At 41.1% G+C, this 16,307-nt stretch overlaps 1 long non-coding RNA gene across 1 annotated transcript; it reads right to left on the bottom strand.

Moving 5' to 3' along the window:
- Positions 1-3,191: 3,191 nt before the first annotated feature.
- Positions 3,192-5,938, bottom strand: LOC118849869. The gene is made up of 3 exons (XR_005010445.1): positions 5,838-5,938; positions 5,148-5,278; positions 3,192-3,232 (listed from the first exon to the last, which is right to left on the bottom strand). It is a non-coding gene; the product is annotated as an uncharacterized LOC118849869 (long non-coding RNA).
- Between the last annotated feature and the right edge of the window lie 10,369 nt (positions 5,939-16,307).

The following is a 16,307-nucleotide window of genomic DNA, read 5'->3' as shown; positions in this document are numbered from 1 at the left end:
TGAAGAATTTCAGTGGTTCTTGAAACCACTTGTTAAAAATATGAACATACAACCCCTTCCAATTACTTTGTGTGATAATTGTAAACTTTCCATTGTTTCATGTTATAGTGATAGAACTCCAGTATAGATTCATTTAGGCTTTGTTTAGTTGTTTTAGTCACGTACAACTCTATGTGACCCCATTTCTTTCTTTAGCTCATTTTATGGATGAGGAACTGAAGCAAATAAAGTTAAGTAACTTCCCCATGGTCATACCAGCTGATCTGAGGCTGGATTTGAACTCGGAAAGATAAGTCTTCCTGACTCCAGACCCAGCACTCGATCCTACCTAGCTGCCCTCACTTAGGGTAAGTGGTCCTAATACCCATAAAGCATATAGGCAGATTATACTTTTCCACTGTCCTGATCTATGTGTATCTCTCTCTCTCTCTCTCTCTCTCTCTCTCTCCATATATATGAATGTGCATGTGTGTGTGGCAGATAATGTAGCTTTTGATTGGTTGAAATTATTTTTCCAACTGCAGGGGTCTGAGCTCATCTTCTCTTCTAAATCTTAGATAGTTAACATTAGATCTTCCCAGTTTGTGATCATGAAAAAGAAACTCTCCTTACCTGAGCCTCACCTAGGCCTTGCATCAATAAGTGACCCTGAGAACTTCTCTACCACGTCTAGGTCTGATCAGAAATACCTTCTCCCACATCTGGTACTAATGACCTGTTTACAACCAAGCATATTCTTAGAGTATATAATTTTGTCACCTGAACCCCCAGCTATGGGTGTGTTTCCCCCAACTTATCTCCCTTCATTTGTGCCAGGTGAGGTTCTTACAGCTGGGGTGGGGGATGAACATTTGTCTGTTTATATTGCCTGTAGCTATATCTATCCACATATAGTATGTGTGTAGATTATACACACTCACACTTGTGTGTGTGTACTTTTGTTTGCCTACTTGCTACACCACAAGCTTTCTATGTAAATTCCCAAACAACCCAAATCTTTGTTTTAACCCAAGCCATGAGGTCAAATAAAGTAGTTTTTAGTAACATTTGATTTACAGCAGGGAAAATGGAAATTTATTAGCTGAATTTCAACAAAATCCTTTGCACAGAATCAGAATATCATGCATGAGTATCATGACTTAGTAAATAGAGCTAGGGATGTGCTCCTTCCACTTGGACCTTTGTATCTTTGGGAGGTATCTTTTTCGGCAGTGACAACCATTAAACCCAAGTATTGAAATAAACTGAACTTAGAACCAGACCTTCAAATTACTGTATCACCAATATTAAACCAATATTTTTGGAAATAATGAAGCATATTCAATCACATTGCTGTCATTATATCATTAATATTTAATGAACAAAAAGATTTTTATATCAATAAAACATCTTTTTCTCCTTTTAAAATGTGTATGTGACATATCTTATAATCCATACAATTACTAGTATAGCACTACATGTATATAGGTTATAAATGAGTGAGTATACACACACACACACATATACACATATATATATATACATAGATACATACATATATATATATATATTAGGATTGTGTGATCAAAAGTTTTTTACAGATAGGGGTGTGTGATCAAAAAAGGTTTGAGACTCTAGTTCCCCAAAACTAAACCTAGGTCTACAGCTCCATTCAGACCCGAATCAAGGAGGCACTTTCTCTGTTCTAGGCTTTATTTGCTAGATAGGCTGGCACTGCACCACACCTAAAAGTGACAGCCCAGTCCCTTTTTTTTCCTTACCCCTCTTAGACTCAGAAGTGCTACAGAGCAATAAGGTGCTAATTGTGCTCTCCATTTCAATGATACTTCTGGAATCCAAAGGTCTAATAACCAAGATATATAGACAACTAAGAAAAATATACAAGATCAAATATAATTTCTTCTAATAGTTAAGTGGTCAAAAGAATAGGAGCACACTGTTCTCAAATGAATAATGGCAAACCATTAACAACCACATGAAGGAATGCACTCGGTTACTAATAATAAAAGAGATACAAACCAAAACAAATATGAAGTTTCAGCTAACACTTATCAAATTGGCAAAGGTGATAAAAGGTGAGAACATTCAATGTTAGAGGGATTGTAGAAAGAGAGGTGTGTTAATCTACTGTTGATGGATGTATGGATGTTCTAACAATTCTGAAAACCAATTTGTAATTATGCTTAGAAAGTGACTAAAATGTGCACATCCCGTAACTCAGAGATTCTAAGCACATACTGGGGGGTGGGGGTTGGGGCTAGGAATCAAGCATAAAAAGAAAGTCCCTTTATATAGCAAAATATTTATTTGTTGTTGTTCTTGTTTTTAAATATTATTTTTTCCAATTACATGTAAAGATAGCTTTCAACATTCAATTTTATAAGATTTTGAGTTCCAAAATTTTCTCCTTCCCTCCCTCTCCTCGCCTTCCCCAAGATGGCAAGCAATCAGATATAGGTTATATGTAATCATTTTAAACATATTTCCACATTAGTCACGTTGCGAAAGAAGAAACAGAACATAAGGGAAAAACCACACACACACACACACACACACACACACACACACAAACACCAACCCAAAATGAAAATAGTATGCTTTGATCTGCATTCAGACTCTATAAATTCTTTCTCTGGATGTGGGTAGCATTTTCCATCATGAGTCTTTTGGAATTGTCTTGGATCATTGTATTGCTGAGAAAAGCTAAGGCTTTCATAGTTGTTCACACAATGTTATTACTATATATAGTGTTCTTCTGGTTCTGCTTACTTTACTCAGTATCAGTTCATGTAAGTCTTTCTAGGTTTTTCTGAAATCATTTCTTATAGCACAATAGTATTCCATTGCATTTATATACTGTACCACAAGTTGTTCAGCCATTCCCCAATTGATGGACATCCCTTCAATTTCCAATTCTTGGCCACCACAAAATGAGCTGCTATAAATATTTTTTAAATATTTAATTTTTTTATTTTCAGTTTTCAACATTCATTTCCATAGGTTTTTAATTTTCTTCTCCTTCCTCCCCAAAACGGCATTCAATCTGATATGGGCTCTACACATGCATTCCGATTAAATACATTTTCACATTAGTAGTGTTGCATAGAATTATAATGAATGGGAGAAACCATGAGAAAGAAAACAAAACAAAAGAGAAAAGAGTCTGTTTCACTCTGTGTTCTGACTCCATAGTTCTTTCTCTGGATGTGGATAGCATTTTCCGTCATGAGTCCTGTGGAAAATTTTTAGGTCCTTGAATTGCTGGGAAGGGCTAAGTCTATCAAAATCAGTTCTCCCACAATGTGGCTGTTACTGTGTACAATCTTCTCCTGGTTCTGCTCACTTCACTCAGCATCAGTTCATATAAGTCTTTCCAGGTTTTTCTGAAGTTTGCCTGCTTATCATTTCTTATAGCACAATAGTATTCCATTACATTCATATACCACAAGTTGTTCAGCATTCCCCAATTGATGGGCATCTCCTCAATTTCTAGTTCTTGCCCACTACAAAAAGAGCTGCTATAAATAAATATTTTTGTGCATGTAGGACCTTTTCCCATTTTTATGATCTCTTTGGAATACAGTCCTAGAAGTGGTATGCACATTTTTATAGCCCTTTGGGCATAGTTCCAAATTAAAAGCTTCTATAAATATTGCAAAATATTTATAAGAGCACTTTTTATAGTAGCAAAGAATTGGAAACAAAGAAGATGCCATCAAGCAGTGAATGGCTAAACAGTTTTTGGCACATGAATGTAATGGGAATATTACTGTGCTGTGACGAATGATGAATACAATGAATACAGAGAAGCATAAGAAGATGTGAACTGATGCAAAATAAAGTAAGCAGAGCCAGGAAACCAGTTTGCACAGTGACTACCAAGTAAATGGAAAGAGTAACAAAACAGTCAAATTTGAATGCTTAGAAATATTAATGACCTGAATGGGTCACAAATTCTCACAGAAGTCAGGGACTATGAGTGTGGAAACTTCACGTAATGTCAGACTTTGTCAACGATTTGGTTAATTTTGTTGAACTTTTGTTGTTTTTGACTCTTTAAGAAAACGACTTTCTGAGAGGGGAGAGGGATGCAACAGAAAACAGAAACATGTACATGTTATAACATGATATAACAAAAACAGTACACGATATCAAACAATTTTATTCTTTTTATCAATAATTTTTTGAAAAATATTAGAAGTATAGAAATGGAGTAATTTTTCCTTAATGCGACATGACAGGATGACATAGTGCATAGAGGGCTGGCCTGAGATACAGGGAAATGTGAGTTCAAGCTCTAACTCTGTCACATACTGACCCTGGGCCAGACAACCAGAGATGGCTAGGGATACAATGGCTGAACTTGGTCCTCCTGTGGAATTTGAAACCAATTGTTCTCAGACGCCCAGTCGGCTGGGGGATGTCTTTACATGGTTGGGGTAGCCATTTCCCTAAGTCACTGGCTGGTTTGAGGCCTTTCAGTTACCTGATTTAGCCTATCTGCCAAGCCAAGCCTCAATTTTCTTATCTGTAAAATGAGGATAATAATATCACATACCTTACAGAACTGTTGTGAAGATACAATGAGATGAAATCGGGGAATATGTTGAGAGGCTGGCTTTGGCAAGAAGGGCCAAATGGGTAGTTCTAAAACACAGAGAAGTGTTTCTGTTTTATGCCTAAAAGAATTTGGAATCTTACCAAAGAGAATCTATTGTATTACCCCTCCGACCCCCGCTAGAGTGCTCTTTTTTCTCTCCGTCTACACTAAGAGATACCTTTCAGTACTGAACCATTGTTCGTAGGTGGGCTTTAGTCATAACTTCCAAAAAGAAAGGCCAGGTTCTTTATTCTCAAACCGTGGTTCTTTTCATTTTCACCCCAGAGCCTCTGGGGGGATCATTTAAAGTTTAGGTTTGACTCATGTCTAGGGTACCCCTAAAGGGGAGGGAGTGCAATGGAAATAGACAATAAATAGGGCAGCTCCTCTATACACCAAAAATGCTAAAAATACAAAAGACTCACAGGCACACATGAACAAAAAACTTAAATCTGCAGCAGTGATTTGTGACTACTTTTATACTCCCCTGTGAGGCTAAGACTAAACAGGAAGAATTTTTTTAGGGACTGCTGAATAGGCATTTTACCTTCCCTTCGGCTTTGAACTGTCCAAACAATTCCCTCCATGTCTTCTGGTAATCCAGGCCAGGGCTTGTGCTCTGCCATTGATCATCTTCTACAAAGGAGCACCGGAGTAGTTGTCCCAGGGCTCCAACCTCTGGAATTCACAAGGTTTTGCCTTAAAGGCTGGAAAAAAACCATCTCAGGATTGCTCAGTCATCTATGTATAGAAAAGAAATGCATTGCAGAAGATGCATCCAGAGGCCCCAGACTCAGGCTGAGGCAGGACATACACCCTCTGCTATGTGTTCTCAGAGGGTGATCCAAGTTCCCCACCTGGACTCTTCCAGGGAAAGGCTTAAGAAATCCTGACATACTGAGGAAAGAGAGAGAGAGAGAGAAGACTGGAGAAGGAAGGAGGGGGAAAGAACAGAGGGGAAAGGGGGAGGAGGGAGGGGAGGGAGAGAGAAGGGGAAGTAGGGAAAAAGATGGGGAAAGAAGGGGAGGGAGAGAAAAGGAGGAAAGGATGCAGGGAGAAGGGGAGAGGGAGAAAGAAAAAGGAAGGAAAAGAGAAAAAAGGAGAGGGGGAAGAAGGAAAGGGGAGAGAGGGGAGGGTAAAAGGGGAAGAAAGGGAGGGAGAGAAAGGGGGAGGAGGGAAGGAGAGGAGGGAGGGAGAAAAAGAGAAAGGGAAGGAAGGGGAGAGAGAGGTCACTTACTCTCTTTTAGGTTGACTGAGTAGGCCTTAAGGTCCACTCCTCCTGGCTTTTAGTGTTCGATCCTCTTTGATATAGCTTCCTCCTCTCCCTACCCTCCATCCCCTCACCAAGGGGCCACCCAAGGGTTTGCTGCATCATGCCAAAGTACCGAGCTCTTCAGGACTGAGCCACATGATCGCTAGCAGTTGTTGCCAGGGGAGCTCAGCGCATGCTTCATGGGATGTACTCCAATCTAGCCCCTCACTTCACCTTCATTAATTGTTGTGAGAGGTTTGGTTTATTTAAGTAAATGCCTCACCCAAGAGAGTGTGTATTTGTTTCTTTTAAGTTTGAGAGCTCTATAGGCTTTCTAGGAAAAATCAGTTTGTTTGTTTGCCTGTTCTCCCTCCCCAACCCTCTTGTGTGTCTCTGTCTTTCTGATTTTCTGGTTGTTGGTTTTTTTTCTCTCTCCAAGTTCACTTAAGCATGGCCAACCTATGAGACAGGACTGTGCCACCCCGCCTCCCCAAACTGATCGCAGGCTAACAGCCCCCATTTTCTTTTGTGTTTATCTGTGAAAGTGTGGCAGGCTTTGGCTACCTTTGCTCCAATGGCTGTGTTTGAGCAGACCTTGTGACACAGATAGATTTCCAAAGGGGAAATGCCTAGGTTATGGCCTGGCCAGAAATCCAAGCTGCATGAGAATTAGGGGAAGACTGTAAGAGCACAAAAAGCTTTCTTTGACTCAGGCTTTGCACTGGTGACACAGGACCTGCCAGCCCCATGGATCAGATACCACTACAAGAGAATCCATGAGGAAAAAAGAGATCAGGAAGAGATGGCCAAGACTCATCAGAAGCAGCAACATAGATCTTTTAGCTTTGTTTTGACAACTGCATCCTCAGCAAGCTAATTAAACCTATTTTATTACTATTATTTGTGTGAGGACAGTCATTTATGCTTCTCCATTACCTATCTAAGGTCCTGCCTCTTTCCTATGTGAGGCTTGATTGCTGAAACTAACAGTAATAGTAATTTCCGTAAAGAAAAAAGAATGAAATGAACTTGTAAAAGACCTAAGTTATTATTCCTCTCATATATGAATCATTTGGTGGCTTAAAGGAACAGAAAAAGAACTTTTGTGCATGAAAAACTGATACAGGTGCACGTGGAAAGAAACAGCTTTTCCATTAAAATGCAATGAAGGACACCCAATGTTAGGAGGACTGGACCAGAATCGCCCCTCGGCTGAATAGACTGGGAGGATCTGTTTTCAGCTGCGGCTGAGGGGCATTGTGGTTCCTTTGCTCACTTGCATGTGACTGTTTTAGTGTTTGAGGAGTAAAAACTTACAGCAAATCAAGTAACTGAAGACTATGAGACAAATAAGAAATGTTGGTTTCATCACCGACAGAAAGGTAGATTCATGAGTTTTTTTTTTTGAAAGTTTTCATTTTTTTTAAATTTTTTTTATTTTTAATTTACAACAGACGGTTCTACATAATTTTGAGTTCCAGATTTTCTCCCCTCCCTCCCCCCTCCCTCCCCAAGACAGCATGGATTCTCATATAACTACCACGTATAACTTCGTATTGAATTAATTTATACACTAATCAAGATTTCATGAGTTTTGTCCCCTATCCAGCAGAAAGTTTTATCCCCTCTCCCCTAGCAGAAAGATCAATCAACCGGCTCTGATTTGAGCTATCATAGACAATTAAGAAACCAGTAGGAGAAGTATGGAGCATCCATCTGTGAAGGAACTGAGTTAGGAAGCCAGCAGGAAGAGTGTGAGGAGTCCAGCAGGGAGGTTAGCTGAAAGGAAGACTTGGACCTTGGTGATTGGAAGAGAGGCGTTGTTTTGTAGCTTGGCCAGAAAAAAAAAAAAGGAATTAGGACCCTATTGATCAGAATAGAACTGAGCTATGCTGTAGCTTGAACGATTGCTGTCTGTCTGACTCTTTGTGACCCCATGGATGGTAGCGCACCAAGCCCTTCTATCTTCCTCTATCTCTAGAAGTCTTTCCAAGCTCCTGTTCCTTGTTTCCACGTCACTGTCTACCCATCTCATCCTCTGATGTCCCCTTTTCCTTTTGCCTTCTATCTTTCCCAACGTTGAGGTCTTTTCCAGTGAGTCCTATTGTCATTAATATGTCCTTATTAATATAATATGTCATTAATTAGTCATTATATGGCCAAAATATTTAAACTTCAGCCTCAGTATTTGATCTTCCAGTGAATAGTCTGAATTAATTTCTTTAAGTATTGACTGATTTGATGTCCTTGGTTTGCAGCGGACTCTCAAAAGTCTTCTCCAGCACCATAGTTTAAAAGCGTTGATTCTGTGGCTCTCAGCTTTCCTTACCATGCAACTCTCGTAACCATACATTGCTACGGAAAAACCATAGCTTTGACTATATGGACCTTTGTTGAGCAAGGTCATGTCTCTGCTTTTTAGTATGCTGTCCAGATTTGCCATAGCCTTCCTTCCAAGGAGAAAGTGTATTTTAATTTCATAGCTTCATTCACCATCTGCAGTGATCTTTGAGCCCAAGAATATAAATTCTGCTTCCATTTCTTCTCTTTCTTTTTGCCAGGAAGTGATGGGACCAGTTGTCATGATCACAGTTTTTTTAACGTTAAGCTTCAAGCCAGCTTTTGCATGCCCCTCTTTCACCCTTATCGAGTGGCTTCTTAATTCTTCCTCACTTTCTGTGAAGTGGTATCTGTGAATGATATCATCTTCAAATCTGAGATTGTTGATATTTCTCCTGGCAACCTCAATTCCAGCTTTTGATTCATCTAAATTAGAATTTGGCGTGTTATTGTCTGCTGCTTTCTGGTTTGAGAAGGAGAAATGAAATGGGAAATACAGGATGTGCAGCTGCTTTGCTAGAGATGTGAGATTGATTGGATGAAGCGGAATCATGCTGAGTGAAGCCTAAGCTTTCTTTTGCTGTAACAAGACGCTGAGAGATGATTGGATGACACAAACTCTGTTGAGTGAAGGGCTGTCTGGGCTTCTCTGCCTTGCCCAGATGTGATGAACTTTGCAGCACTCTGGCTCAGGGAATTGTTTTCCAACACCAACAGCTAGCATCTATATAGCACTTTAAGGTTTGCAAAGTGCTTTCTATATGTTAATGAAGGTGAATTTTAGGGAGAACATAATGGACATCATTTTGTTCTGTATCAGCCTTTTTGTTGTATATGACCCTTGCATGTAGCTATAGCAGCTGGTTTCCTTCAGTCGGTTCTTTCCTTCTCTTATCGGTACAAGAAGATATAATTGGGGGAAAGAGGGGGATTTTTAGAGTCTCTAGAATTTCCCCCTACCTTATCTAGCCTGATAGGTAATTCCCTTTGATTTAATGGAGCTAGCTGTCCTAACAAGAAAGTTCCCTTATCTATCTCCTCTAGCAAATGATGTATATTTTCCCTTAACAATATTATTTTTTTTTTGTATGGTCATCGACATTTCGATGAGTAACCATCTTTTTTTTTTCACTTGTTTTATATAATGTATAAATTTTGCTTGCTGAATGGTGAATAATGTATTCCCCATCAACTGCTGCTGAGACATGCCATACTCTCTTGAGTGTAATAAAGCCTGTCTTCTGATTCATGCTGGCTTATTTATTTATTTAGCTAGTTGAATTGATATGAAAATTCATGTAACAATGAACAATGTTATCTCATTTGATCAGCAATGCAATCCTGCAGGGGGGGGGGGGATGTACCATCACACCCAAATTTTGCAAATGAGGAAATTAAGTCTAAGACAAGTTGAATGACCTGCTTGGGGTTATGCAACTAAGAAATATCTGAGTCAGGATTTAAACTACAGATCTTCCTAGATATCCACTGCGTATCTAGCTGCCTTGGGTGATATGATGACAAAGGACTGGCAAGAGAAGGGATTGGCAAACCCAGGCTGTAGTTTTCCAACCTCTGGACTAAAGCACATGTTATATTAGCATATAACATGAGGGATAACTGTAAGGTCTTGCACTTGTGTACAGAAATTTCAGAAGAACAAGATAGTCAAAGCATGGACAGATAGCAGGTGTTCTGAAAAAAAAAATCAAACTTCTGTGGATTAAAATCCATGACAGACTCAGTATGAGTCAGTAGTACATTGGGGCTACCTGGTAGCCAAAAATGTCATTTTCAATTTGGGATCCATTAAGAGGGGCCTAGCATCTAAGAAAAGTTAAGTGATAGTACTGTACTCTGCTCTTATAAGATGTCACCTGGAGCGTGGTGTTTGGTTCTAGATGCCACAGTTTAAGAAGGATGTTTGTTGTGGGTCCAGCTCTAATGCCAGCACACTCAATTCAGGCTTGATTTTGGAACAAAATGAGGCCCTTGTGAATCATTGAATACTTAATGAAGGAAGTTTATTTTAAGCAAACACAGAAAGGATATTCAGTAGGGATACAATAACACTTGTTCTCAGCCTTGGTAGATGCCGTCTCTATCGTTTCCTTACAGAAATGCAGCTCATCAGCAGGTCTACAGGATGTGATAACTCACGTGGTCTTAGGCTTGCTAAGTCCAAGAGGCCTACAGTCCAAGTGACTGGGGCTTTTTATTGGTCTTAGGTCAGGAAGCTGTGTCAGAGATTCTGGGGCCAATGAGGTTTTGTGGGAGGGAATGGAAGCTGTACCAGGGAATCTGCTAGGGAAGCTGGGACCGAAGGAAGTTGTGTGGGGCTTGTGTGTGCAGAGAAAGCTGTGCAAGGGAAGCTAGGGCCATCAGGGGTGGAAAACACTGATCCTATCACATACCATACCTTGGTGGCAAGGTTCTCAAGATCTTCTAAAGTAGAAGTGTCAAAATTGTGTCAAAACTCCTTAGAGTGGCCTGATGCAGATTAATATGTAATTGGGAAATATTTAACAAAATAAATAAAAATATAATGCAACATAGATAGTGTTAATTTGTGATTTTTTAAGTTGATATGCTGCCTGCGGGATCTGTTTCTATTAGAGTTTGACACTACTATTTTAGAGGACCTTCCACCCACAAGGGTTTCACTGGCCAGTCTTCCAGTCATGGCTAGTGCTAAGGAAGGGGAAAAAGAAAAAGAAAAATGAAGATCAAGTCCCAAGTCTTGTACTGGACAGTCCTCCTAACATACCTCCTCCCCTTTCCCCCAAATATGGAAGAGTCAGAAATCCTAAGCCTTTCCTTCACCTTCTGGGAGACAAGGTCCTGAAGTCTCACAATTTGGTGACACATCTTTGTCATTCACAGCTATTCCTAACCCAAGAAGCCCTCAACCATCAGGCAAAATGGAACTCTATCATCTCAGGGTGAGAGCTGATAATCATTTAATATCAATTTAGTAACTTCAATAAGGGTCAGAGCCTGAACTGATTAACCAGAAGAGTCTGAACCTCTTTGTTCTCTGAGTAAACTTAGAGAATACCTCTTTCTATGTCAACAAGGCCAGATCAGGCTGACTTAAGAGCAGTCTTTCCTCTGTCTATTAGCCATTAAGGATGAGATCCTTAACCTGAGACACTATCTTTAATACTGTGACTTCTTCTTCTTTTATGGCCATATACTATGTTGTGGCAATGTTAATGGTAGATTAAACACAGAAACGCTGGGTTGTAGTTTCAATTGACCCTTGTCAACTTTCTTATCTTATTGTATTTACAACCTATTCAATTTAGAAAAGTCCTTTTCTTGTATCATGGTTAAACATACATGGCAGTCATATAATTGAGAAATACAGACATGCTGAGTTGCGACTGTTCTAAAAATGTATTTAAACCTTCTCATTCTTCTGTTCAGGCAGTCAGAAGCTCTGGCTCCTTGTATGTACAAGTAAGCTAGCTCTGCTAGCTTTAAGGAAATAAACAACATGAATTTACATATCACCTAGCTTGTTTGCCTCCTTTAACCAAACTTTCAGGTCATCAGAGCATTACCCTTACTAACGAACAGTTGCATTATTATGTACCTGCGTGTCCGTAAGGTGTCCAACCTTGCAGAATCCATGTCTCTGACAAATTGATGCTACCCTGGAAGGGGGAAGGGCTCTCTTGCCAGGAAGTTTCTTGGATCCAGTCTCTAGGAAGCCTTATCTGGTAAGAATGGACTGTCTTTGGACGTGGCTCTCATCAATCCTCTCCGACTCTTCCTTATTCCTTCCCTGGCATGGGGCTGCCTTAGTCCTTGCCCTTTCAGAGGGCTTCATATACCCTGGAGAAGCAGTACAGGCCTCTTCAGTTGATAGACTTCCTTTTCTTTAGGTAGTTCAGGGGATTCTTTTCCAGAAAAGTCTTGGGAGACCAAGGGGTGAAATGGACAGGAGGAATCTTGCATTCTACAGTGGTTATGTATTTACCTGGAAAGAAAGAAGATCCCTTAGTTGACTTGGTGGCAATTCTGAGTCTCTGGGTGAGGGTGAGGAAGAAGAGGGCAGCCCTTCCTCAGAGACCTCTAAGAGGGTAAAGATTTTGTATCATTCCTCTGATGTAATTCTCAGGGAGAGAGAGGCTTTGGCCGTTGATTGTTGAGTGGGTGGTAGGTGGTAGGTACTATTATTATCCCCAATCTACAGTTGAGAAAACTGAGGTAGACAGAGGTTAAATGACTTGTCCATGGTCGCTCAGCTAGTAAGTAGCTAGATACTCCAGGCCTAGCGCTTTATCCACTGTGCCACCTATCTGACTTCAGGCAAATGCATGATATTTTGTCTTCTACCCCCTCTAATTTCCACTTTTCTCCCCCACAACACGGTTAGAGTTTGAGTCATAGCTGCATGATGGTCATTCCTCTCTGGGAACATCCTGCCTGTGTGAGGAGGTGACCATGTCCAGAAGGCGCTACACCTGGGTTTAGGATGATACGGTAGCAGCAGTAGGTACCAGGGTTCCCCGCCATGAAGGCTAGGCTAATTTTTTCTAAATGCAAGGAAGCTGTCCTTAAGACTTGATTGACTCAAAGTACTATGGCTAGAGCTTTTGACCCAGATTCCAGAAGAACTTAGCTCACAGGAAATATGTGGCCCACATGAATTTCTGTATGGGCACAAAGTAGGGTCACATATATTTGAACTGATACTACAGCCTTACTGAGTATCCTTTTTGCGCTGTGACTCAGTAAAACTTTTGTCAACTGGAAACGATCTAGGAGTATCTTATCTTGTTACTGTTAGACCAGCTTAAGTTAGGCCTGGCCTATTACATACAGTTGGCAAGAGCTTCCTAATACAAAAGAGGACAAATGTCTGTGTGCGTGTATGTGTGTGTGTGTGTGTGTGTGTGTGTGTGTGTGTGTGTGTATAACAGAACTCTGGCATATGCCAAAGATTAAGGAACCCATGTAGGAGATGCCAGGGACCACCTTCTGGGAGAAGACATTCTATGTTTGCTGGGACTAATTTCTTTCCATTGGCCTTGACTTTGAATCTGCCTAAAAAGGGCATGGACAATATCTCATTTTCCAGTAGCATCCAAGGGTAAAGATCTCACTCATCCACAGCATGGTGTTTCAACAATCCAGCTAGCAGCTACTGTGAGGGTGTAAAACCAACAACAACCAGTTCACGGAACGCTGCAAGCCCAGGTTCTTTTGATCTGCTTTACTAAGGAAAGCAACATTAAGGGGTTAACAATCTCAATTTAATCCAGCATACTGTTAAACCTGAAAATTTGGTTGAAGGAAACAACAGAGCTAGGTGATAGAAAAATCCATGTTGTTTATTATTTTCCCTTAAAGCATAGCTAAGCTAGCTTACTTGTACGTACAAGGAGTCAGAGCATAAGCTCTGGCTGTCTGAACAAAGGAATGAGAAAACTTATATACATTATTTTAGCAGACCCAGCAAGGCTGTGTTACCTCATTTTTTATGACCCCATGTATGTTTAACCATGATACAAGAAGAGGATTTTCCTTAATGGAATAGGGTTGTAAAGAATGTTGACAAAGGTCAGTTAATATTCTCTCTTGGGGTTAGGGTCTCATCCTTTAATGGCTAACAGGGGTAAGAATGTACTTAGGTCAGTCTAATCTGGCCTTGTTGACAGTGGTAAGGGTATTTCCTGAGCAAACTTTTAGAGAACAAAGAAGCCCAGGTCCTGGATCTTCATCCAGTTACTCATTAATTCAGGCTCTGGGTCTAGTTGAAATTAAAAATGATATAAAATGGTATAAAACGTTCCACAATACAAATATCGTTCACTCAGCACAGGGGAAAAAGCCAGCACCCTGAACTTCAGAGAAAATACAAATTACAAACATCAACAGACAGACCTTGTCTGATTCAAATCTCAATACATAGTTACCAGAGTTTAACAAAGTCCGAACATCCGGGTTTATAAGCTGGAGGGCTCTTAGCTACAGCCTCCCAGGAGTCTCCACATTAGCATGCTGCCAAGAGTGAGAGCCCTCAGCAAATAGCTCCACCTTCCCTTTTTATGCACTCTTTAGCTGTCATCAAACATCATCTGAGCCACCAGAACCTAAGCTCTTACTATTGGCCCTGGTCTTAGCACCTCCCTTCATTGGTCCCACCTGGAGCCCCACCTTAGTTACCAATTCACACCCACATAGGCTTAGCACCTAATAGATAGGGGTTTGGGCCTGGGGCTTAGCACCTAATAAGACTCAAAGACACTGAATTAATCAAAGGAAACAAAGGCCAAACTCTTCAAGGGCACTTGGCTAAGAGCCCATCTTGATCCCCAGTACACATGGGCTTCATGCAGTTAGGTAGGAGGTGTGATGATGAAAAGCCTGAGAAACAGAGTTTTGGGTAATTAATAACCAATTCATTAATTAGACTAGCAAATAATAAATAGATAGTGGTCTCTCTCAGTAACCAAAGACAAAACCATGGAGATCACTGAATGCTTAATACTCCTGGAATAGAAGGTACCCCTGACAGGTGAGAATCAACCCTGATTGGTGAACAGTCAATAAAGGGATTGACATATGAATGAGGAGGTGGGCCAAAAGTCTTTAGCTCCTCCTGCTAAGAACATGACTTGACCATGAGACTCAGCCACCTCCAGCAATCTGGACAAAGAAATTTGTCTCTATCCAGACTACTCTGGTTGATTTTCTCCTTCATAAGCTGGGTCCCCCTAGACTGTAATGGGTGGTTGCATGGGCATAGACTTACTTCCTAAGGGCAAGAATTCACCTAGATAAGATTCTGTTTGTAAGGTCTTCTAGTTGGGTGGGGTCCCACCCAAGATCACAGAGTATGTACCCAGAGGATGTACCTAGAGGATTTGGGCAATCTCATCTATCAGCAATGTCCTTTAGAGACTGACTGACCTGCGGGAGCCAGTCCTTGAATGAAGAAATAGGAAAAATCTGAATCCTAATTTAATAATTGGTTATTAACATAATAGAAATAATTTCTCTGAGGGAATTGGTTTAGAAGGTAGAATTTTAGTTGGGATTTGAGGGAAGCCAGGGAAATCAGGAGGCAGAGGTGAGAAGGAAAGCATTTTAGGCAGGGCGTCCTCCAGAGAAAATGCCTGGAGCTGAGGCACAAAGCATCTTGTTTGTGGAATAGGCAGGAGGCCGGCATCACTGGGATCAGAGTATGTAGGGGGGTATTGTGACCAGAATGGCCTTTGTTTTCTTTGAGTGACTCAGTTTATCTCATTGAGCCTTGCTGGGTGCTCGGCCCCTGTTAGGGCTAACTCCGGGGAGGGCCTAGTTTGCATGTCTGGGACAGCAGAGGCTTTTGGACCACATGGGTTTGGGTCCACCTCTGTTGGGTGTTGACCTGGTCTGCATGGATGTGCTGCTTCTCTTCCGGGGCAGGAAGCCCAGAGACCCATGCCTGGGAGCAGAGAACTTCCTGTGTGACCTCTTCCGGGGCAGGAAGCCCAGAGACCCATGCCTGGGAGCAGAGAACTTCCTGTGTGACGATTCATGGGACTGGCTGAGGGGAGGTGTTGACTCCAGAGCCACCCCCTATTGGGTGTCAACCTAGGGGAAGGGGCCAACTCAAGAACCAATCGGCCCTGGTCATTCAGGCGGCGCTTGATGATGTCAAAAACTCTATAAGAGGGGAGAAGACAGCTTGAAGATCCTCTTTTCCTTTTCCGGTTGGCACGGCAGCGGTGGCAAGCATGACTCTGGGCCAGCCCGAGCTCTCGGGCTGAACCTAGATGTTGGTAACTATGAATTGTATTGGGTCTCTCTGTTGATATTTGTAATTTGTTTGTATTTGTTCTGAAGTTCGGGGTGCTGGTTTTTTCCCCCGAACTAAATGAATATTCTGAACTTCAGGGTGCTGGCTGTTTCCCCTGAAGTAAGTGAATGAATCTGTATTTGGTCTGTTGATGCTTGTAATTTGTTTGTATTTGTTCTGAAGTTCAGGGTGTTGGCTTTTTCCCCTGAACTAAATGAATGTTGTCTGTATGCTGCCTGAATGCTGGATTAAAGTAAGCTGGTCAACCCCTTCATCGTGCTTTCCTTGTTTAAGCAGATAAAAAGAACCTGTGCTTTCCC

This window comes from Trichosurus vulpecula, chromosome 5 (genome assembly GCF_011100635.1).
Source record: "Trichosurus vulpecula isolate mTriVul1 chromosome 5, mTriVul1.pri, whole genome shotgun sequence".
Classification (NCBI taxonomy): Eukaryota; Metazoa; Chordata; class Mammalia; order Diprotodontia; family Phalangeridae; genus Trichosurus; species Trichosurus vulpecula.
The sequence above is the reverse complement of the archived record's forward strand: the minus strand, read 5'-3'. Positions and strand labels throughout refer to the sequence as shown.